Source organism: Erinaceus europaeus, chromosome 11 (assembly GCF_950295315.1).
Source record: "Erinaceus europaeus chromosome 11, mEriEur2.1, whole genome shotgun sequence".
Taxonomy (NCBI): domain Eukaryota; kingdom Metazoa; phylum Chordata; class Mammalia; order Eulipotyphla; family Erinaceidae; genus Erinaceus; species Erinaceus europaeus.
In genome coordinates this window covers 65,284,447-65,308,306 of record NC_080172.1, presented here as the reverse complement: position 1 = coordinate 65,308,306, position 23,860 = coordinate 65,284,447, and the positions used below count along the sequence as shown (strand labels likewise).

The 23,860-nt window shown below is 40.0% G+C and overlaps 1 protein-coding gene across 1 annotated transcript in view; it reads left to right on the top strand.

Annotated features, from left to right (window-relative positions):
• Positions 1 to 4,002: 4,002 nt before the first annotated feature.
• Positions 4,003 to 23,860, top strand: part of RAP1A (RAP1A, member of RAS oncogene family) — an 88,143-nt gene continuing 68,285 nt past the window's right edge. Inside the window, exon 1 of the mRNA XM_060201885.1 lies at positions 4,003 to 4,125. The gene's annotated coding sequence lies outside the window, so the exon portion shown is untranslated. The remainder of the gene's footprint in view (positions 4,126 to 23,860) is intronic.

Sequence of the window (23,860 nt, the reverse complement as noted above, 5' to 3'; positions counted from 1 at the left end):
TAAATGCTTCCCCGCTGAACATGGGCATTGACAGGTAAATCCATACTCCTAGCCTGACTCTCTCTTTCCCTAGTGGGGCAGGGCTCTGGGGAAGCAGGGCTCCAGGACACATTGGTGGGATTGTCTGTCCAGGGAAGTCTGGCTGGCATCATGTTAGCATCTGGAACCTGGTGACTGAAACAAGAGTTAATATATAGAGCCAAAAAAATTGTTGGTTAATTATGAACTTAAAGGCTAGAACAGTTCATATGAAGAGTTGAGGGGGGTCTCTGTTTTGTAGTTAGTAGGCCTATTTTAGTTATATTCCAAAAGACCCATGGTTTTTGTTTTGTTTTTCTGAGCCTGACATCTGATATGCAGGCAGGCCCAAGTTATCGTCTAGGGAGATGATGTCATGGCTAGAAAAAGGACCAGAAAGCTGGGTCAGGGAAGAAAGTAGCTCCCAAATATGGGGAAGGTGTACAAGTATTGTTGACTGTAAAACCTGATCAATTTGATGTCATCTGGGGCCCATATTCAGCTCAGGAGCCTATGTGACCTTTGCATCACTGTAGATCTGAGCTCACATTCTGTGGTCATGAGTAGGAACATTCCAAGCTGCCCCAATATCAGGACCCATCTTTCTCAGGTGTAGCATAGAGTATGTTGTCCAGCCTCCCTTCAGAGGATAGAACATTCTCTACTGTTATTGATCCATATTGAGGGCAAGGTCCTATGGGGCCCACAAAGGGGTCTATTTTGTTGTTCCTGATAGAGATGACCAGTAACAATGGAGAGAGTGATTTATTCAAGGTCTAGGCCCATCATGTCTGTTTGGGAATCTCAGGACTCCCCAACTAGGGCCTCAGCTGTTGGGGTGGCCTGATAGTGACTAAAGAGTCATCACTAAAGTATGCCATCTCTTGCCTTTATTCACCTTTTGTAATTCTTCCTTTGATAAGGTTAGCTTTGTAGTGAGTGAGGGAAGTATAACAGGAAGTAGGTGAGGAGGGTATCTAAGTCTAAGTAGACACTATTTCATTATGGATTTTACAGTGTCTTTTTAGGTCTTTCTACTTGCTTGATGTATATACTGACTCACTGCAGGCTATTGTGCACTTTTGCTTTCAGGTATATATTTTGCCCTAATTTATGTATACATGTGAACATATATATGCCCTATCTCATGGGACCTAGTCTATATCTAGGTTTTGGGACTTTGTTAGGAAGTGAACCACCTGAAATGGAATCAGAGAATCTTATGAAAGTAAAGGTCTTACCTGAGTAATGAGTCTGAGGGGCTGACATTCTACACCTGACATCTCTGGACATAGTTTGAAGTGAAGCATGCTGAAGTGGTACTCACTGAAATGATTGGGTTGGGATCAGCAGATGCAATATCATTTGGTATGAATTGAGAGAAGCATGGAGGAAAGTGAGCCCCACCCTAGAGGTTCCAGGACTGTGGGAGATATAGGCTCTATAGATGAAGCTGAAATAATTCTCTTATCTGCCAGCATTCCAACCTCTCCTGGTGTTCCTTCACCTGATTGCTAGGTCCTTCTATTTTTCCTCTTAATCTCCAAATGTTAGAGTTCATCCTGCTTTCTTTCAGCTATATTTCTAAGTATTTATATGTAAATGTGAAGTTTTAAAAGCATCTATGTGCCAACCTGGGAGATGATACAGAGACTAGAGCTTTGGACTTAGAAGCATGAGGTCCTGGAGTTTGATTCCTGTAATCACATGTTCGAGAGTGATACTTTAATTTTTCTCCTCATTCTCTGTAGCACTAGTAAGTAAATAAATCTTTAAAAAGCATTTATGTGTTGATGAATTTCAAATTCACATCTTCAGACTCATAGAGTGTTGGGCATTATGCAGCTCCCCTGCATTGCTGATAGTATGGTCTATTTACATAATCATTGTTTTTGCCTGAGACCTGCCCTGCCTGCAGGGTATTGGTTAATCCCACTGGTTAGAACCTTCGCAACAGCTGCTATGGAAGCTTTCTACCTTCGTGCTCTTTTCTCCACCCCCTCTCCTAGTCATTTCCTTTTCCCACTTGTCACTTCCAGTTAAAGATATAAAGGCATTGTCTCTGATCAATAAAGGCATTGCATTGCGTTCCGGCTCTGCCACAAGTCCCTGGTTCCTCTCCCCATCGCTGAGTAAGCAGCAGCCCAGGTTGGCTCTGGTCAAGTTCTCTCCAACCCAGAGAGCATGTGCCCAGGAAGAAATGCCCAGGATGCTAGCCCGGCAATAGAGCCAGTTGTTTACTCAACGTTTCCACATGCATATAACAGGCACCTTAGGTAATATGTACAAAACAGAACTTCTGATTTTCTCCACCCCAAATCTGCTCCTCCTCCAGTCTTCCTCACCTCAGTACAGGGCACCACCACCAACCCAGAACCTAAGAACCATTTCTGATTGGTTTGTTCCTTTATATTTTTATTAAGGATTCAATATAGATTCACAAAATCACATGTCAGCAGGAGTATAATTCCACATCGTTCCTGCCACCATAGTTCTGAATCTCAAGTGCCTCCATTGCAAACTACTATAGTTCTCCCAAGGAGGTAGACATGGGCTAGCTGTCATCTCTACAGCTATCATCTGTCTACATTTGTAAATAATTTCCCCTTTTCCTTCCAGGTCCACCCTCTTCCCCTCTAAGCCACATAGCCTTATTACTTCATCCAGTTATCTCTCTCCTTTTCATTCTCTCTCTCTGTGACCTGATGGAGATGGAATTCAGAGCCCTCTTATCTTCTTCCTCCTATCACTTCTCCCCCACTGGGAGTATGGATCAAAGTTGTTTATGAAGTGCAGAAGGTAGGAGCCCTGGCTTCTGTAATTGCTTCTCTGCTGGATGTGGATGTTAGCAGATGGATCCATACTCCCATCCTGTTTCTATCTTTCCCTTGTAGAGTAGGGCTCTGGAGAGGGGAAGTTCCAGGACACATTGGTGAGTTCGTCTTCCCAAATAAGTCTGCAACTTGGAGTCAGGTTTAAAGAGTTGCAAGGTTGACATCTCAGGCTCCCTGGTTATAGTCCACCATAAGAATTCCGTAGTTGCATAATGTGGAATGGTAGCACTAGTAGCAATTTGATTGAGGTCATCATAGGTGGTATAGCAGTACACAAACAGAGAGAAGAAATATCAAGAAGTATGGGCATAGTCTTAGAGGTTCCAGGACTAGGAGAAATGAGGATCTTAAAGAGAATGCAAGGGCTTTCCTTTATATACTCATTCCCAAATCCATTCTGATCCAGCACCCTAATTAGCCTTCCCCTTGCCCCTTTACTGCTGCTGTCCTAGTTGGAGCTACCATGTAACCTCTTTACTAGCCTTCCTGAGGACATTTGCACTTGGTAAGAGAAATTTTGAAAGATGCGAATAAGGAGCGGTCGGTCATTCCTCTGCTCACCTCCCCAGGGTTTTTTGTTGCTCTCATACAATCAGAAAGCTCCTTAGCTTTGCTCACTTCACACCTGTCAAACAGTAGTTACTACTCCGGCTTGTTCTTGTAACGTATTCCTCCATTGGAATTTATGACTGATTTTCTTTCGGCTAGCAAACGCCATCCTTGCCTCCCCCAGGTCCAGGTGTTAGCTGGACCCATCCCTTCACATCCCACGTACAAGTATGCAAGCTCTGGGAGGGCCCTTTGCTTATCCCCTGCGCCCAGAACCATGCCTGGAGCCTACTAGGTGCAGTAATGACTACATTTCCGCTGAAAAGTCTATTCCATCATGAATTTGTCAGGGCACCGGCTTGCTGCTCATTTCATTGCCGGCTCACCGCTCTCCCCACACCACTAGAGAACAGTCAGCAGAGCCACAATTCCTCAGCCCTGCAGCTCGGTTCCTCGTCCTCCCCAGTGTTTCCAGCACGGCTCCTTTAAGCCAACCCGGGAATGCTCCAGGAAGGCGGGGCCCAAACTTGGCAGACCTGGACCCCCCGAAGGGCGGGGCGGGAGAGGGGGCGGGGCCTGCGTGCTGCGTGCGTGCGCGTTCCCGAGGCGCCGCCGCCGCTCCCGAGGCCGCTGCCGCCGTCGCCGCGCAGAGACAGAGCCGGAGCCACGGCCGAGAGGAGGGAGGAGGAGGAGGAGGAGGTGGAGGAGGCGCTGGACCGGGGGGGTGAGTGAGGGGCGGGGAGCCCGAGCCGGCCCCAGAGGGAGCGGGGGGCGCGGGTCGGCCGGGCCGGGGCTGAGGCGGCTCCTGTCGCGGGGCAGCGCCGCGCTCCCCCTTCCTCGTCCGCGCTCTCTCGGTGTCCGGGGCGGCGGCCGGGGGCCTGGCCGGCGGGAGGGGCCCGGGCTCGGGGAGGCCCTACCGCTGCCGCCAGGGCTGGAGCCAACCACGCCCGCGGACCGGGCCGGCCGGCGGCGGCTGGGCCTGCGGAGACGGCCGGGAGGGGCCCGGGCCGGGTGTGGGAGAGAAAGAGGACATTGTGTCCCCCACTCTCCCAACTCTCCGAGATGTCAGGGCACGGGCCCGTGCCTCTCGCCCTCTGCCCGGGCGCGGTGCCCTCGACCCCTAGTCCCCGCGCGGGCTCGCTCGGCGCTGCCTGTGCCCAGACTGGGGTCGGGCGTCCCGGGGGCTCGCTCGCCCTCCGGGGGCGCACGCGAGGAGGGGTCCCGAGGGCCTCCCCGCGCTGCCCCGAGGCCTGGCCCACTCGGCAGGCTGCTGTCAGTGCGTGCGGCCACCCTGTGCTGCCCCTCTGCCTGGGGCTGACATCGCCACGGCCCGTGCCACCTCCCGGCCCTTTTCCCGCCCTCACCCCCCCCTCCGTGTCTTCCGTGGCAGGCCATGCGTTCGCCCCTTTTCCGCGTCGCTTCTCCTCCTGTCGGGTTGTGTTCTCTGTCCTCAGTTGTGTTCGGCAAGTGGTCACCGTGAGATTCTCCTCCGGGGACTCGGGTAGGTACTGGAATGTCGCCTGCCCGCTCAGAAGTTCAGCCCGGTGTTTGCAGTCCGGTTGTGTAATTCGCTGCCAAAGAAAGAAGATGCTGGCAAGACACCTTTACCTAAAAGGTGTCCGAGGTGTCAGCACAGGGCTAAGAACCAGAATTCAGGGAACTTTTTGAACTCGGGGTGGGGGGAGAACTAGAGTGGAAAAATATATATATATATTCCATTTTTAGGAGGGGAAATGGGCTGGTCCTTGCTGTGAAGGGAGGAGGGTGTAAGAAATGAATGGGAGTTAACAGGGCAGGAGGCTAATGGGCCTGGGCTTTACAGGTGGCTGGCCTATCTGCTTCCTGGGTGTGGGGTGTTCTTTCTGTTTGTTGGTTGGTTGGTTGGTTGGTTGGTTGGTTGGTTGGTTTTTAAATCATAGAGCTTTCACGCCAGGCTCCCGGCTTCAGAAAGTCTCGCCTCGCCGAAGGGCCAGTCTCAGAAGGATGCTGCTGGAAACAGGATTTGGAAACTTTCTTCGGGTTTCCTGTCACAGCTTGTGGGGTTGGGCCTGCCTATGTGCTGCCTCTTCTCTTTTGATGTCATTGATAGCTGCAGTATTTTGACACACTGAGCGCAAAGTCAGTATCCAAACGCCTTTTCTGTTCTGATTTCCCACACTTTCTGCTTTGAAGCTGTATTTGACTTGGTTGAAATTCTCTCTTCAGTCTGGTTGTTGCAGTGAAGCTTGTCTCCAGGTTCTTTTGAATTGTGTACTGCCACTGTAGGGTTAGGCATAAGGTACTGAGGACCTTAAAGCACTTGGCACATGGAAGGCGCTTCATACTGGTTGAATGAATTGAACAATTTACAAAGACACGCGTCCAGGTGTTATATATTTTCCAGCTTTCTGTAACATATTAGAATGTTGCATATCACTTCTAATATTTAAAATGGTAATGCTTAACCTTTTCTGGGCCACCAGCACCTTTGAGAATATGGTGAAATATATAGACTCTCTCCCCAGAGGATATGCAAGAGGCATTTATGCACACAACTTTGCATTCAGTTTCAGGGGCCCTCTGAAACCAGTCATTGTAATAACTATTACTCAGTTCCACATTAAAACTGCAAAACCTTTTTTTATTTTCTGTGTCACTTCAGGAATGATAGTGTCTGTACTTACAGTCTAATTCTTGAGTCTTTGAGAACTAGGTTTAAGGGTGATTGCTATTGCAATTTTATGAAGGGAAAGTTATTAATAAATACTAGCAGACAGTTTTAAGCTAATATACGAGGGGTTATAGGGAAGTAAGGGGTGCTATACTTACCGTTGGCAACATAAAGTCATACAGCTGACTTAATGGCTTTTATTGTACAAACTCCTTGGCAATATGATCAGCAGTTGAATGTATTCACAAATCAAGGTACTCGTTTTAATACTTGTTTACATGCGTGATCTTTTATATATTATATACTTTTATATATATATAAAAGTAAATTATTATTATATTAATTTAATACTTTCTGTATGCCTGTTATATAAGTAAAACTGATCTTGCTGTCATGGAACTGATATTCTAGTCAGGAGAGGTGGGCTATAACCAAATGAAAATGTAGAAGAATAAAGTAGGAATATAACTGGTGGTAGGATAGTCTGGGAAGACTTGAAACTGGAGCAGAGACATGAAGGAAGTGTAGGTAGGATGTGTGCTCTTGGGGGAAGTAAGGTTACAACTTCAACAAATGTATTCGGCTTTTTTGAGAGTACCTACAAGACCAGTAAGCAAGAGGAAAAGAGAGAGCTTGAGGTTAGAGAAATAGCAAGTGCCATTATAAGGCTTAGTAGGCCATGGGTATGAGATGGGAAGCTATTGGAGGTTTTTGAGTAGAAGAGGGAACTGTTTATGAGAATTATTCCGGCTCCTGTGTGGGAACTAGTCTACCTAGGAGAAGTGGAGGAACAGGCAAGAACAGAAGCAGAAAGACCAATTAGGAAATTAATCTTAATTTAAGTCTTTTATCAGAGCAGAAGATGTAGTTTAATGGTAGAGTACATGCATCTGAAGTTTGACCCCCAGCATCAAAAAATAAAAAAATTACTCCATCAACAATCACAGATTTAGTCTATTTACCTGTAGTTGAACATATAGTTAGCCACCCCTCATTAAAATAACAGTGAAATAAACACTTTTGTATTCATTTTCCTTCTTTTAGATTATTTCCTTGAGGTTGACTTTCAGAAGAAGGACTATACTTGCCTTCTTGATGTGTCTGTGAATTCCTTCAATGAGTAGGTTAAAAGTATCACTTAAAGTCACATCCACAGTTCATCTTAAATAACATGGTGATGTCACTGAGAAGTATATTTAATACTTAAACATAATTTGAGTTATCAACACTTGAGTTTTGGACTTTTCAGTAGCTCACACAGAATTTGTATTAACTCACTTCTAACATTTAACACAAGGTGCTGCTTGTTAGGGATACAGAGGCGAATTAGAGAGGATTTCTGCCCTTAAGGAGTTTAATGTTCTGTAATCTAATTGTTTAACCACTCCAAATCTTTACCCATGAACTTCCCATGTATTTGATAATATTTTATATTCCAATCAAACTTCTAATATTTCATATAAATAATTTTCTTTTCTCTCACAGGAGGACTCTTTTTTTCTTGGTTTCTGCTTTTTTTGTGTTGTATATCTTGCAATCTTAATATTATAATAGTCTCGTATTTTGTTCTTTGCAATAAATTATGTAACTAGTATTTAGTTGACAATGCTCACAGTTGAAATTTTGAATTGTTGTAATTCTTTATGGTCATTCAAAACACAGAGGCTATTGTTTCTATTAAACAGGGTCAGCACTGCATCTTGGAAATCTTACTGTTCATAAGGGAGTATTATACCAGTCTGTTTTGATAGAAACTATACTACTTGAAGTGTTGCTCAGGCTTTCTGGTTCTGAAATCTAAGATAGCTTGATTTGCCATGTGCTTGAAACTTTGATGTCTGAAATGAATGCATTGGACTAATTAAGTTACTGCAGGCACCTAGCACTGTCTCTTTCATGTGCTAGGAGCCCAGCAAATAATCATTGAACCTCAGATAACCTCCAAGTGTCCTATTCTAAAATTGCCTTGTTTCAAATATTTAGCCATTCAGACTGTAGACAAAATAACTGACATAAAGCATTTGTGCCTTATTGTTGTGAATTTAATGTTGCTAATGTAAACTTAGTTCTTCCTAGTTGTCCTTTTCAAATTGAATTAATTTAAAATGAGTTATGGCATATTTTGAAGTATTTCTTGCTCATTCTGATGCCATACTATTACATGTCTTAATTCCTTGTTCATATATTATGGAAACAACTAGTATTAAACAAAACCAAGCATTCTGATGTTACTGAGACAAATGTTTATTTTTCTTTCTTGGGGAGTACAAGTGGTAGTTTTTATGTGCTTTTCAGTTTTTCAGAGACAATATTGACCTATTAACATCTTAAATTTGCAGTTGTGGTTATGGATGTGTACTGGCTCTCCATTCCCCATTGCACAGTTTTGAGATGAATGTTCAAGAAGGTAGTTTGCTCAAAGCTAAATGATACAGATGAAAACCCAACCTGTAAGCTTAGTTTATCATGATGTTCTGATCAAAGCTTTTCAGTAGAGAGCTATGTTGTGCTCTCATGTCCTCTGAAAATAGTTGGGGGTGGGGATGGAGCCGGGGTTAGCACAGCAGGATAAGCACACACCGTGGGAAGCACAAGGACTGGCATAAGGATCCCAGTTCAATTCCCTGGTACCCCACCTGCAAGGGGGGTTGCTTCACAGGCGGTGAAGTAGGTCTGCAGGTGTCTATCTTTATTTTCCCCTCTCTGTCTTCCCCATCTCTCTCCATTTCTATGTGTCCTATCCAACAACAATAGCAATAACAACAACAATAAGAATAACAACAGTAAACAACAAGGTCAACAAAAGGGGAAAAATAGCCTCCAGGAGCAGTGGGTTAGTAGTGCAGGCACCTAGCCCCAGCAATAACCCTGAAGGCCAAAGGAAAAAAAAAAAAGAAAAGAAAAGAAAATAGACTTGGGATGACGAAATAGCTTACTTTGATAGTGCATTGCTTTGCCATGTGTACTACCCAAGTTTGTGCCATGCCTCCACCATATTGAAGGAAACCAGTGCTGTGGTATTTTTCATTCTCTTGATGCCTCAAGAAAGAAGAGAGGGAGGAAGAAGGAACTTCAGTCTGCCCTTTAGAGGAAGAAGGTACACATATGTTCATCAGTTTAAAAAAAAAGAGGGAGTCGGGCAGTAGCACAGCAGGTTAAGCACACTTGGCGCAAAGTGCAAGGACCCACATAAGGATCCCGGTTGGAGCCCCCGGATCCCCACCTGCAGGGGAGTCGTTTCACAGGCGGTGAAGCAGGTCTGCAGGTGTCTGTCTTTCTCTCTCCCTCTCTGTCTTCCCCTCTTCTGTTTCTCTCTATCCTATCCAACAACGATGGCATCAGTAACTACAACAATTTAAAAAAAAAAAAAAGAAGGAAATTATATGTGATGACTAAATGGAGTTGAAACAACAAATAAGTACTATTATAAGTGGTCTAAAAATAACCCTTTTAATAGTTTTCAAAGGTACAAATCAACACATGGAGGATTAAATATGTTTTATGAAATTATCTTTAATCAGTAGACAAGTTAATGACTTTTTAAACTACTAATGACTTATTTATTTAGGCTATATAAATTTAGGTTAGATAAATCTGGAAAAAAAAATTCTTTGCATATCCAGTTTCCCCAGATAAGAAATAGTTTCCTATCTCTGGCCTACTTTGGTCACATTGATATAAAGTGGTTCATAGTTAACCAAATTTGAAATGAAACATATAATTCTGCATTTGATTTTAGAATATATTGTTAGACCAGGTTTCATAAGAACAGCAATATACTACACTTATATTATAATTGATTAAAAAACATTATAGTAATTAAAACCTAGAATGTCTTAATTTGAACACAGACATATATAGGTATATATATATATATATATATATATATATATATATGTTTATATATATTTATGCCATACTATAACCAATTATTTTGGTTGTAAAGAATAATTGTACTCAGTATAAAACTAATTCAAGTTAATGAATAACTATAGAGACACAAGTACAATTTTGTTGTTGTTGTTTGTTTGTTTGTTTTTGGACAAGTCCCAAATGCTGCTTATAAGATTCTAAGTTAGTACTAGTAGAAAATTCTCTTACTACAGACTGAACATTTCAGATCTGTCAGATGTATAATTGGGAGAGTAAATTCATTCACTATTTTCAGTGATATTTTTAAATTCATTTATAAATAGGAGCATTCTGTTCTAGACAAGTTGGCTGTATTATAGAACATTACACATGCAACTGTAACTTAACTATCTTTAGCAGTTGAAATTTAACATTTAATTTTTGGATTTTTATGTTGTATCTACTCCAACTCATTGATGTCTTTTGAACTGCTTCTTTTGGTTACTGTTGCCCAGGCTTCACTGTGCTGATTTTTTTTCAGAGAGTAAGTGAGAGAGATATATAGATGGAGGGGGAGGACTGAGACTCCACAGTACTGAAACTTTCCCCTAGTGTGGTGAGTACCAGGCCTGAACATAGGTCATGTGCATAGAAAAGCAGGCCCATCCCAGGTGAGCTATCTTGTTGGCCATGAACTACTTTTTAAATGTCATTCTATTATGAAAATATTGCATAATTTTGTTAATAGATTTTGGGTTTAGTCATTGAGCAGATGTTTGAGTGACCCAATATTGTTACTAATATTAGACTCTAATGGAAACTGAGTTGTAAGCTATAGTTTCTACTTTAACAAATTTATAGTCTAATAATTTATTTTGTCCCTTATAACCTGACATATTTTATAAATAAATGTTATGACCTGGCCACCACCTATTGGAGGAAGCTGTGTGTCTTTCCCTCTCTTCTCTTTCTACCTCTCTATCTCTCTCTGTATATATACCTGGAGAAGTCAACCCGGAGCAGTGAAAGCCCAGAGATGACCCAAAAAAGGTTATGTTTTTATGTATAATAAAACTAGAATGACATTGATGTTCTAAATATAATAGATATATTAAATGCCTTAGTTGTTCAGCAGTTATTTATATGGTTTTATTTTCTCACAGCCTTTTAGTATTAGAGCCAACCTGTTTCTCAGTTAAATAAAGTGAAATATAAAATTTTTGCTCTACTGTATTTTACTTTAGTGTTTTTTTTGTTTGTTTGGGGGTATTATTATTATATTTTTATCAGAGCAGTGCTCAGCTGTGGTTTATGGTGGTGCTGGGGATTGAACCTGGGCCTTTGGTGTCTCAGGCATGAAAGTCTTTTTGAATAACCATTATACTTTCTCCCCAGCCCCAAGATTTTTAAAAATTGTGTTGCTTTGTATATGCCACATTGTAGGAGAGTATTTTCCTGGCATAGTTAACAGTTTTACTATATATATATATATACACATACACACACACACACACACACACACACACACACACACACACACACACACATATGTATGTATTCTATTTTTGTTTAACTCTGGGTTTAACATAAGAGTTTTGAAGTAGGGCTTGATATTTTTCCACACTGAATTAAATCAACCTTTTCTACATTAAAATTAACTGTCCACTAGATCAAAAATGTGCATAAAGACAAAATGTATCAATGTGTATTTTTATGAAGGCTGGTAGTTTGGCAGCTTTATTTTCAAGTTCCTCTCCACTTTAAACCTAATTATGATATAAAGCAGCAGCACTATATTTACTTCGTTTGTAAAAAGGAGAATAGTCATTCTAGTTTTTCCATTTTCAGTTCTAGTTAATTGGTCACTACTCTCAATAAACATACAATTCAAGTTTATTTTAACTGATGATTTCTGTTGATGCATTGATTGAATGACTTATAGTGAGCCTTATGAAATTTCAGGAATGCTACTAAATTTTGGATGACATCTTTTGTATAATCTAAAAGTAGACATGAATGTAAGAGAATTTGGAAACAAAGCAGCTATGATATTTTCTTTGCACTCAAGGAATATAGTTTCTATTTGAGGTAGTAGGCCTTTGTTAGGTTCAGGATCATTTTCAGTGTTTATAATTGCTTAAATTTTTTTTTTTTCCTGTAACTCATGTTCTACCATAAAATTTGAAGAGGACATAACTTTACAATTTAGAATCACCCAGAGATCAGGTTGACTAATAAGTTAGTATGCAATTTTCTGTTTTTTTTTTCCTTGCATGTATATATATTGTTCTGCCCTCCCCCCTTTTTCCTCTGAACATAATGATTTCCTATGTGGAATTTTCAGGTTGATTCTTTATAATATTAATACTTTAAATTGCTCTGGGTCAAATATTTTTGTACATTTATCTTTAATTGCATCTCTCTCTCTCTCTTTTTCTTTTTCTTCCTTTAGGATAGATTCCCAGAAGTGGGGTAACTGGATCAGTGGGTGGTTACCCTGTGTATAATAGTGTACGTCTCATTGAACCTTCAATGGCATTGAGTAGGTCAGCTTTTACAATCTTTGCCTGTTGATAGTTAATGTTATAAATCTCGTGTGGTAATAACACAATCCTCATATTGCTAATCAAAGTGTATGATTAGTAACCTGAAGTCATATTTGAAATAATTGGTTGAAATGAATTTCTTTGAAAATAGCTTAGATAAAACTCATTCTAGTGACAAAAGATAGCCCTTGAATTTGCAAGTTGAGCTAGGATGAAACATTTTAGGGGCCAGGCAGTGGAACACCTGGTTAAGCACACACACTATAGTGCTCAAGGATCTGGGTTCAAGCTTCTGGTCCCCACCTGCAGGGGGAAAGCTTCACGAGTGGTGAAGCAGGGCTGCAGGTGTCTCTCTGTCTCTCCTTTTCTATCTGCCCTCCCTCTCGAATTGTCCTATCAAATAAATAAAGTTTTTTAAAAAAGAAATAGCATTTTAATTTTCTCTTTACTAACATGACAGACATAAAAAATGTAGTCAGTGGTAAGTAGAAATATTATCTAATACTGAGTTATTTCAAATAGTGGGGTGGGTAGTCTTGTGGCGTCACTCTGTCTCACTGAAAACAAACAAACAAACAAAACCAGTCCATATATAAAATAGTGGCTCTGGACTCAGGAAGCCTGGGTTCAGATCCATGCTTTGCTGCTTAGCAAGTGCATGATTTGAGTCAGGTTACTGGGTAGAATAGTTGAGGTGACTTGTCACATATATGCTTTGGTATTTCTGAGCTTTGAATTTCTCTACTTTAAAAATAATAATAAACATAAATTTGTTAAGAAAATTAGAAATACTGCATAAACCTGACACATAGTAGGCATTTAATAAAAGTTAGCTTTTGGTAAATTTGGGTGTTTTGCCTTTTGCCAACTTGGAAGGATGAGTCAGAAAATATCTTTTGTATGTCCTTGTTCACATGAGAATAAATGCAGAGATGCAAAAGGACCCTTAGTAGTGGCAGCTGGAGGGGAGTGGTAGACATTCTTTCTAGTAGGAATGCCATGAACCAAGATAGAAAATTCAGGACAAATTGGAAGACAGGAGATTGATTTGATAGAAGCTTAGAATTGTATCATTAGACAGTATGGCGGGCGGGGGAGATAGCATAAAAGTTACGCAAAGAGACTCTCATGCTTGAGGCATCCAAAGCACCACCATAAGCCAGAGCTGAGCGATGTAAAGTAATAAATAATAATAATAATAATATGGCAATAAGGTCGTAAGTACTGATTGCAGTAAACTTTAAAAGACTTTGTAAACTAGGCTTAATGATACATAGACTCATTCAGGAGCATGAGCTATGGTATGAGCAAAACAACCCTACCCAAGTTTTTGTCTTTTAGAAGATGAGTTGTAACACAGAATGAATTGATGAAAGAAGAGACGAAAGACAGGGCAGCTGGTTTAACAACAGGGTAAGGCAAGATCTGAGGATATAGTGGAAAAGAAGAAGGAAGGTTGGGAGTAGGGGAGTTGCTTGGAATCACTGTTGTGAAGATGCTCTGAATGCTCAAGAGTCTGAAGTTTGAAATTCAGAAGAGTTTGCTAGACAATCTCTGAGAGACGGTGTATGTCAGTACACTTTCTGTTGCTTCCTTTTTAATTATTAAGAGTAATAAAAGGTTCCCATTTTATTGGTGCAAAGTATATGTTCTTACTATCTCCTTGAAAAATGGAAATTTGTGAACCTTTACTCATTTAAATCCTTAGCTCACAGTGAATCATTGCTCCTAAATAATTATATCTCTAAGGAGATTTTATTTATCTAATGTATAAGGAGGCGGGAAGAGTGTGTGGCAGAGTGCTGGGGATGAACTTGGAGCCGCTTGCAAATTCTGCTATGCTCTACCTCCAAGGCCAAAAGTTATTATCTTAAAATTCTTTGTTCTAAGGTGAAATTCTTCTGTGTCTTTCTATTATTTGTGCATGCTGCTGTGTTTTTTTTTGGTTACTTCACAGAAGTGATGAAAAGTGAGGCATACACAGTCTTGTTTATTAAGCAGATTAGTATATTGAGAGCAGGGGAATGTGGGGCTATAAGAAGTGGGAAATGGAGTATATGACTTTTAAAGACAGTGTTATTTTTAATTACTCTTTTCTCCCCTTCCCTGAATTAAAAAATAAGTAATATTGCCATTCTTAGTTGTTCCGGTACCTGGCTCTCAAACTTTTCTGCTACTTTCTGTTTGACCAAATAACTCATAAGCAGATTTACCTGAAGATTTATATTAATACTTCTTTTTGACTCATAAGTAAATTCACATGAACTATAAATGGTCTCTATGCTGTCTTCCTTTAATATTACCATTTGAGGAAGGAAATAACTCTTATTTATGTATTTATTTGTTTATTCAAAATATTAAGAGACCAGATCATCTCCCATATGCATTGCTGGGGGTAGAACCTAAGACCTTATGTATGTATGTGCCTCCTCAGCCTCAAGGGAAGAGGGTTCTAGAGAAGGATAGAGACAGACGTCTGCAACACTGCTTTACCACTTACAAAGCTTTCCCTCTGCAGGTGGGGACAGAGGGCTTGAACCCCAGTCCTCACACATTATATATAACATGTGCACTCAACCAGGTGTGCCGCCACCCAGCCCCCAATTTTTCAAAAAATATTACAGGCTTGTGATACTTTCAAGATGTTTATAGCCTTTAAACCATTGAGCTATTGTTTTCTAAATGTTTTAGTTTTCAAACATTTTCTAAACTCATAAGTACAGCTCTCTGTTCATTATTATTAAAATCTCACTTTAAAAAGTATACTTGAAAATAGTTTTAAATTAGTTTTAAATTAAGCAAATACAATGGGAATTGTAGTACTTTTTACAAATCCTGTGTTTTTCTTTTTTCTTTTTCTTATTTTTACCAGAACACGGATCAGCTCTGACTTATGGTAGTGCTGGGGATTCAACTTGAGGCTTTGGAGCCCTGGGCACAAGAATCTTTTTGTGTAACAATTATGCTATCTACCCCCGCCTCCAGTCGTGTTTTTCTTATGTGAAACTGGAAAAGCTCAGGTCTGGTTGTTTGAATGATATTTCATTTATTAAAGAGACTTCAGATACTCAAAACCGTCATTTAATGTCTCAGTCAATATGGCTCAAGCTGAACTTACTTTGAATTGGTTTCAAGGTATTTCTGTCTATCAGAATTCAGGAAATACAGGGAGTCGGGCGGTGGTGCAGAGGGTTAAGCACACATGGCACAAAGTGCAAGGACCGGCATAAGGATCCTGGTTCGAGCCCCCGGCTCCCCACATGCAGGGGAGTTGCTTCACAAGCGGTGTAAGAGGTCTGCAGGTGTCTTTCTCTCCTCCTCTCTGTCTTCCCCTCCTCTCTCCATTTCTCTCTGTCCTATGCAACTTCAACGACATCAATAACAACTAATAACTACAACAATAAAACAACAAGGGCAACGAAAGGGAAAATAAATATTAAAAAAATAATAAAATAAAAAAAGAATTCAGAAATACAATCATTACTGCACTGATCTCATTTATAATTCCATTAAATATAGCTGAGAATAAGATCTTCCTGATTTTGGCCATTTTTGGCACTGTCACTGTGAATGCAGTTACCTGATTATATCTTGGCATGAAAAGTAAGTTATTTGGTTGAATAGCTGTTATGTTTCTATAAGAAAATTTACATTTTTTTTCCTAGTGGCGCTAGGGATTTCACCCATGCACTATTTCACTGCCCCCAGATTGACTTTTCTTCTTCCTTCTCCTCCTCCTCCTCCTGCTCTTCCTCCTCTTTCTCCTTCCACTCCTCCCTTTCTTCCTCCTCCACTACCTCCTCCTCCTTTATTTCTTTTACTTCCAGATATCTGCAGACCTACTTCACTGCTTGTGAAGTGACCTCCCAGCAGGTTGGGATCTGGGGGCTCCAAGTGGGATCCTTGAGTTTTGTACTATGTGCACTTCACCCGGTGTGCCACCACCTGACCTTTTCTTCCTCCCTCCCTTCCTTTCTTTTTAATTTCAGTTAGATAGTGGGACGGGGGCTGATGGGAAGAGGAAGAAACAATATAGCACCACTCCATTTGTGGAACTTCCTCTTGTGCCCTTGTGTTCCCATGTGTTGTTGATGCTTGAATGCAGGCAGTAAGGCCTGTGCTCTATTGGGTGAGCTATATATTTATTTGTAATTTTACCTCAGTAAAGCTGAAATTTTGAAAACAGAAAAATTGTTCATATTTTACATATAGTGTGAAACACAAGTGGACTTTGGTATTCTTCTATCCCAAAGAGTTAAATAAGAGAAACCTGCTTTTATATATTTTGTTGTCTCCAGGATATTACTGTTCCAGGCCAATTAATTCACACATAGAGATGGAAAGACACCACAGCACTGAAACTTCACCCAGTGCTATAGGGATGGAGGATTGAACTTGGGTCACACACATGGCAAAGCAGGCATCTGGCAGGTGTTTTCTTGCCAGCCCAGGTCTAAAATTGTGAACATTTTTCTTAATCCTTTTATCAAAGGAATATTTCTTATTTTGAATTAGCACTTTTGAATGTTAGATATAAGCTCTTTCACTAAGAGATGTTCATTAAATGACTGCTGAGTACCTGGTACTGTTCTGGGAATTGGAGATAGATTGTGATTATTAACAGGATGAAATGATGAGAGTGATTAGGTTATGCTGATGTTGAGGAAAAGCCCCTGAGATGATAATATTTAATGGGAAACCTGAATGATAAAAAACCAGATGTGGTAATCTGTAAAAAATGTAAACCAGGCACTAGGCCCGGTTGGTGCAAAAACCCTAAAATAGGAAGCTCCAAATTGAAAAGGATATTGTGGTAAGCTGAGAAGAGACTGGTAGGTGAGATTTGCCCAATAACAAATCACTTAAGTCTGTGGTCAATGGTTGTGTTTTGTTTCTACAAACAAAGACATGAGAGACCACCACTACCTAGCTTTTGTGAACATATGTGTACAAAATTTGAATTTTAAGATGATGTTACTAAAGATATTGGGTTAAAATAAATCTGAAGGCCAACCATTTTTTTTAGACAGAGAATCCATTATTTGCGATATATACATTATATTTACAGCTATGAGAATTATCTTTAGTATTGCAAAAAAGTATAGGAAAGCTATATATATGCTCTCAATAATTTCATACAGTACAATATTGTATATCTTTTTTTGGCCACTGATGCAAAATTTTGGTGCTAATTACCACAGCTTATTATCACATATTGTGGTGATTTGTACATGTTGTTAATAAACAAAAATACTAAGCTTCCATGTTAGTAATCTAGCATTGAGTTTCATTAGTTTTTATATCTAGGACAATTTGGGATTTCTGGTGAGCCATCTGATTATATAATATGTTATAATATAAAATATTATTGCAACTGGTGAACAAAAGGATATGAAATCTGTAGAGAATAAAAGGTGTGTCACAGTAAAGTTGAGAGTCAGATAAAATTAATCTGAATAGCTTATCTGTGAAATAGAGACTTACTGTCCATTTCTTGCAGTTGGTGAAATTCAAAGTAATCATAACTTATGGAAATGTATACAAATTTATCCTCTAGTCATAGAGGATACTACTGAATAAATGACCAGTAAATATTGGGTCGCGTGGGGTGGGTTGTCTATGGGACTTCACCACTCTTGGATAACTTTTTTATGTAGAAAGACAAAAAAGAAAGTACCCAGAGCAAGCACCTTGAATCTAGGTTATCCACATGGCAAAGCAGTATACAATATTTGTACCTTTATTACATACAAGCATGAATGAATAAGTTAATGATGAAGGGTTGAATGATGAAAGACTGCTTCTATCTTTATAATTACTTTCTTCAGTGCACCATACCATTTTCCTTCTAAGTGTTTAGGAAACTCCTCATCTTTTTGTCTCTGCAACTTCCCTGTCTCAAATTATGTTTAAGTTATTTTAAATAATCACACAGTGAAAATTCTGAGTAGGGAAATAAGGACCAGTAACTTGGAAAGTGTAATTTTCTCTTAGATTTTAACTGAGTAGTCTGCGATTTTTTTTTTTAAGATTTTATTTATTTATTAGTGAGAAAGATAGGAGAGAGAGAAGAACCAGATATCACTCTGGTACATATGCTACCGGGGATTGAACTAGGGACCTCATGCTTGAGAATCCAGTGCTTTATCCATTATGCCACCTCCCGGACCACTGCGATGTTTAAGCCTTAATAAAAGATGCTTTGGGGCCCTTGTGTTTACATTCAAAATAATTTTTTCTTTTAGTTCTGTTTGTTTCTCAATTAGAAAAAAAAAACAAAACTACACTGTAGTTTTCTGAAATGAGGTGGTGAAGTAACAAGTGAGATGTTTGTGTAAATTATTTGTCAATCTAATCTCTATTCCAGTGCTGTGGGGGAGATGGAACTGCTATGTTTCTGACTTAATACAGCAAAGTGTATGATTTTTAAAAATATGTTTGTTTATTGGTAGAGACAGAGAGAGACTAAGGTTGAAGGGGGGAGATGGAGATGGAAAGAGAGAGAGACAGACCTGCAGTACTGCTTCTCTGCTTGTGAACTTCTTCCCTGCAGGTAGGGACTAGCTGCTTGAACTCTAAACCACTGTCATTCCCCCCCCCCCCATTTTTTAACCAGAACACTTAGATCATTTATTTCTTCAAGTGGTTTTGAGAATTGAACCTGGAACCATGGACCCTCGGGCCAAAAAGTCTTTTGCATAGCGACTATACTATCTCTCTGGCCCTTAAAGTGTGTGGATGTTGTTGTTAAATAGAAATCATTTAGAGACATTTAAAATATAAATGTTGTTAAATAGAAATCATTTAGAGACATTTAATTGTTAGTTATTAAAGACTATATGATGGGATAATCCTGTTAACTGATTTTTAATACCCAGGCAGCATAATATTACAGTGATATGAGATTCTTCCTCCTCTTCCCCTCCTTCCATTCTTCCTCTTCCCCTTCCTCCTCCTCCCCTTCTGCCTACTCCTCTTTATCCCCAGAGTCTGCTCTGCTTTGTTTTATGGTGATAACATAGACTGAACCTAGGATCTCAGAGCCTCAGGCATTAAAGCTGTTTGCATATCCATTATGCTGTCACACCAACCTAAACTCTTATGTTTCATTTCTAACTCCTTAGATGAATGAGTCACTATTTTAATAAATTTAGGATTAGAGTTCTTTTAAAATGCACTTTATGGGAATGGATGTCAAGAGATGAAAGTAGATGCAGATAAGAAATTAAAAAGAAATATTTAAGAGGAAGTTTAAAAGAGGGGTTTGTTGTTGGTTAAACTAACACTATGTATGTGCATAATGCCACAATTCCAGGTCACTTTCATTAAGATAGAGTAGGAGAGACAACACAACACCAAACTTCCTCCTGTGTCATAGCACTTCCTGTGTGGAGCTGGGGCTCAAACCTCGGCCAAGCATTTGGCAGTCAGTGCAGGTACCGTATACAGTGAGCTATCTCTCCAACCCCTGAGAAGGTTTTTTTTTTTTTAATATTTATTTATTCCCTTTTACTGCCCCTGTTTATTGTTGTAGTTATTATTGTTGTGAAATAGGACAGAGAGAAATGGAGAGAGGAAGGAAAGACAGGGGGAGAGAAAGATAGACACCTGCAGACCTGCTTTACCACTTGTGAAGTGACTCCCCTGCAGGTGGGGAGCCGGGGCTCAAACCGGGATTCTTATGCTGGTCCTTGCACTTTGCACCATGTGCGCTTAATTTGCTGCGCTACTGCCAGACTCCCAAGAAGGGGTTTTGAGAGAGGAATTGCTTTTGGGGAATGGTTAAGACATGGGGGTTACTATGCCAGACTATAGAAAAAAATTATTTTCACAAAATCAAAACTGAAGGGCAGAAAGAGATAAATTGATCAAAAGAACATAATGGGTTAGATATGGTCCCATACAGGGAATTCCGGGGAGGATGTGATGAATGACACCATTTATAGCAGTATTACTACTTCTTGAAGTATAGCAGTTCTTAACTGCTTTGACTTGGAAGTATAATGATTCTTGATGGAATAAAGAAAGGAGTTTGCTTTTGTGAAGAAGGAACATATTTTAAAATGTGTTACTAATTGTCTGAAGGTGAGGTTATAGTGTGACAGGTTTGTAGAAGAAACTGTTTCTTGGTATCTTCAAAGTGCTCTTTTTGTTTGTTTGGGATATTGGTGGGGGGTGCTGAATTTCAGAATGCTGCTATTCTCCATTCTAGTCATATAAACAGTTTAGTAATGACACAGATAACCCCACTTATTAACCTTTTTTTTTCTTGCAGGGAGGTAGGGAGGGAGGAGGATAGAGAGAAACTTCCTGCAGTACAGTACGAGCCCAGCTTCATCCTGGGCAATGCACTTAGCAAGGCACACTATCCATATGAGCTATTTTACCAGCCCACCCTTGACATGAAATTTTCATAAAATTCTTTTTCTAAAAACTTTTATTTATTTATTTATTTATTTATTTATTTATATGTTGGATATAAAGACAGGGAAATTGAGATGGAAGGTCAGGAAGGAGGGAAAGAGACACCTGTAGCACATCACCTTGTGAGCTTTCCCTGCAGGTAGGGACCAGGGGCTTGAACCCAGGTACTAGAGCTTTATAACATGCCACTCTACTGGGTGTGCCACCACCTGACACCCCCATAAAACTCTTTAAAATTTTTTTATTATCTTTATTTATTGTACAGAGACAGCCAGAAATTGAGAGCAGGGGGAAATAGAGAGACAGATACCTGTATTCCTGCTTCACCATTCACAAAGCTTTCCCCCTGCAGATGGGGACGAGGGCCTTGAACCCAGGTCCTTGCTCACCGTAACATGTGCACTCAACCAGGTACGCCACCACCCAGCCCCATAAAATTCTTCATATGAAAGTTTGCCCTAAAGATATTTTTTCTGTCACCACTAGGAATTCAGTACTTTGGGCTGACTTTTTCAGTTAGCAAGTAAATAGAAACAGACTGAGAAAAAGAGGAAAAGACATCACAGCACCAAAGTTTTCTTTTGTTTCAGTCCCACCTTTATTTGCATATCTAAATTTTTCAGATATTAAATCATTTTGATCTTGTTTCTTTTTACATTCAAATGACTTGCCTACAACTTCAGTAACTCAGAAGTCACAGGCAGCATATGCTTACTGTATATATGGTATAAAGCTCCTTTGCCTTTTGTATGTTGAGTTACATTCAGGACAGGCCTTCTTCTTTTGTATTTTTTTTTTTTTTCCTCCAGGGTTATTGCTGGGCTCGGTGCCTGCACCATGAATCCACCGCTCCTGGAGGCCATTTTTTCCCCCTTTTGTTGCCCTTGTTGTAGCCTCGTTGTGGTTATTATTATTGCCCTTGTTTACGCTATTCGTTGTTGGATAGGACAGAGAGAAATGGAGAGAGGAGGGGAAGACAGAGTGGGGGAGAGAAAGACAGACACCTGCAGACCCGCTTCACCGCCCGTGAAGCGACTCCCCTGCAGGTGGGGAGCCGGGGGCTCGAACCGGGATCCTTACGCCGGTCCTTGCACTTTGCGCCACATGCGCTTAACCCACTGCGCCACCGCCCGACCCCCCTTCTTTTGTATTTTAAGTAAATGTTTACTAATTTATTGGTAGTTGAATGTCATAGTTTCTATTTAATATACTATTAATGTGCCACTTATTTACACTACCACGTGAATTTCAAGAGTACTGCTTCACATCTCTGTATGTGTGTGACCTAGCATTAAAGTTTTATTGCCATTATAAGTTTCATATTGGAATATGACAGCATTATACTTCAAGAGCTAATTAAAATCTGCAGTTGAAATAGAGTTATAGATGATGAAGTCATGCTATTATTTCCATTATGCTTTAGACTTGAGCTGATATCAATAGAACAAGCTTGAGATCGTGTCACCACTCAGTGCCATCTGCTTGCGTATCTATGTAAGCATTAGTAGGCCTAAGACACTGACTATAAAGAATCATCGCTTTGTGGTGTTTGTAGCTAGCTCTGCTTAGTTTCAAGTGTACTGGGTTGAACTTGTATCTGCAGTAACTACAGTCTTTTGCAGCCCTAACTCTACCATTAAAGATGATTTTAAAACAAATGTTCGGGAACTTGCAAAAGAGAGAAAACCATATATATGAAAGAACAACTATTTCTTCACCTTGTTAATTTTCTAGCATGGCAAAATTATCTTAGCTCTTTAAGTTGATGTTTTCTAGAAAATCATGCCTAATGGCTCTTGTTTGCACTGTTTTTAAAAATAATAAAATTGAGAAGTCAAATTATAATTGCTTACATTGTGAGATTTCAGATCTTATTTTTTACAACAGTCTAGTTTTATAGACTGAAAAGAAAATTTCAAACACTACAAAGTTATCTTAATAACAAGTGCTTTTATTTTCTTCAAGTCCTTAATTTTCTTGATAATATCCATTGTTTTTATATTTTTACAACCAGAAGATTATATGCCAAATCCCACTTTGAATATTGGGTAATTTAACATTGTGGTCATTTGACAAAATACAAGGTGACAGTTTATATATATTGATAATGATCTATTAGTGCTGCTTCACCTCTTAATTCCTTAGTTTTTTTTGTTTTAATCTGCAAGATGGAAAAAGAACATTACCTATTTCTTTGATTTGTTTGAGAAGTAAGTGTGCATCCTTGGGTGGCGGTAAGGGCACATAGTACCATATTCAAGGACCCACACAAGGACCTGGGTTCTAGCCCTGGTTTCCCATCTACAGGTGTTTTTATCCCTATTTCCCCCTCCCCTCTCAATTTCTCTCTGTCCTGTAGAATAAAATAGGGAAAAGGGGCTGGGAGGCTTCTGAGAGTGGTGCATTCATAGTGCAAACACTGAGTCCTAGTGATTCCTGGAGGCAAATAAATAAATAGTATTCATGGTATTTAAAAGGACCTAAATATTATTGCTGTTATTAAAATATTTGCCGAAAGTTGCAGTAGGAGATGACTGGGAACTGGAGCATTATTTTCTTTCCCCTTCCAGGGTTATTTCTTGGGCTTGGTGCCTGCACCACAAATCCACTGCTCCTGGAGGCCATTTTTCCCCTTTGTGTTACCTTTGTTGTTTTATCATTGTTGTGGTCATTATTGTTGGATAGGACAGAGAGAAGTTGAGAGAGGAGGGGGAGAAAAAGATAGACACCTGCAGACCAGCTTCACCGCTTGAGAAGCAATCCTCCCCTGCAGATGGGGAGCCGGGGGCTCGAACTGGGGGCTCGAACCGGGATTCTTAAGCCGGTCCTTGCGCTACGTGCCATGTGCGCTTAACCCACTGTGCCCAACCCCCACTGGAGCATTATACTTTGTAGCCACATTCAAAAAAATTTTTATAGACTTTTTAAATTTTATTTCATATGGAATGGAGAAAGTTTCACATGTGAGAGAGAAGTCAGAATACTAT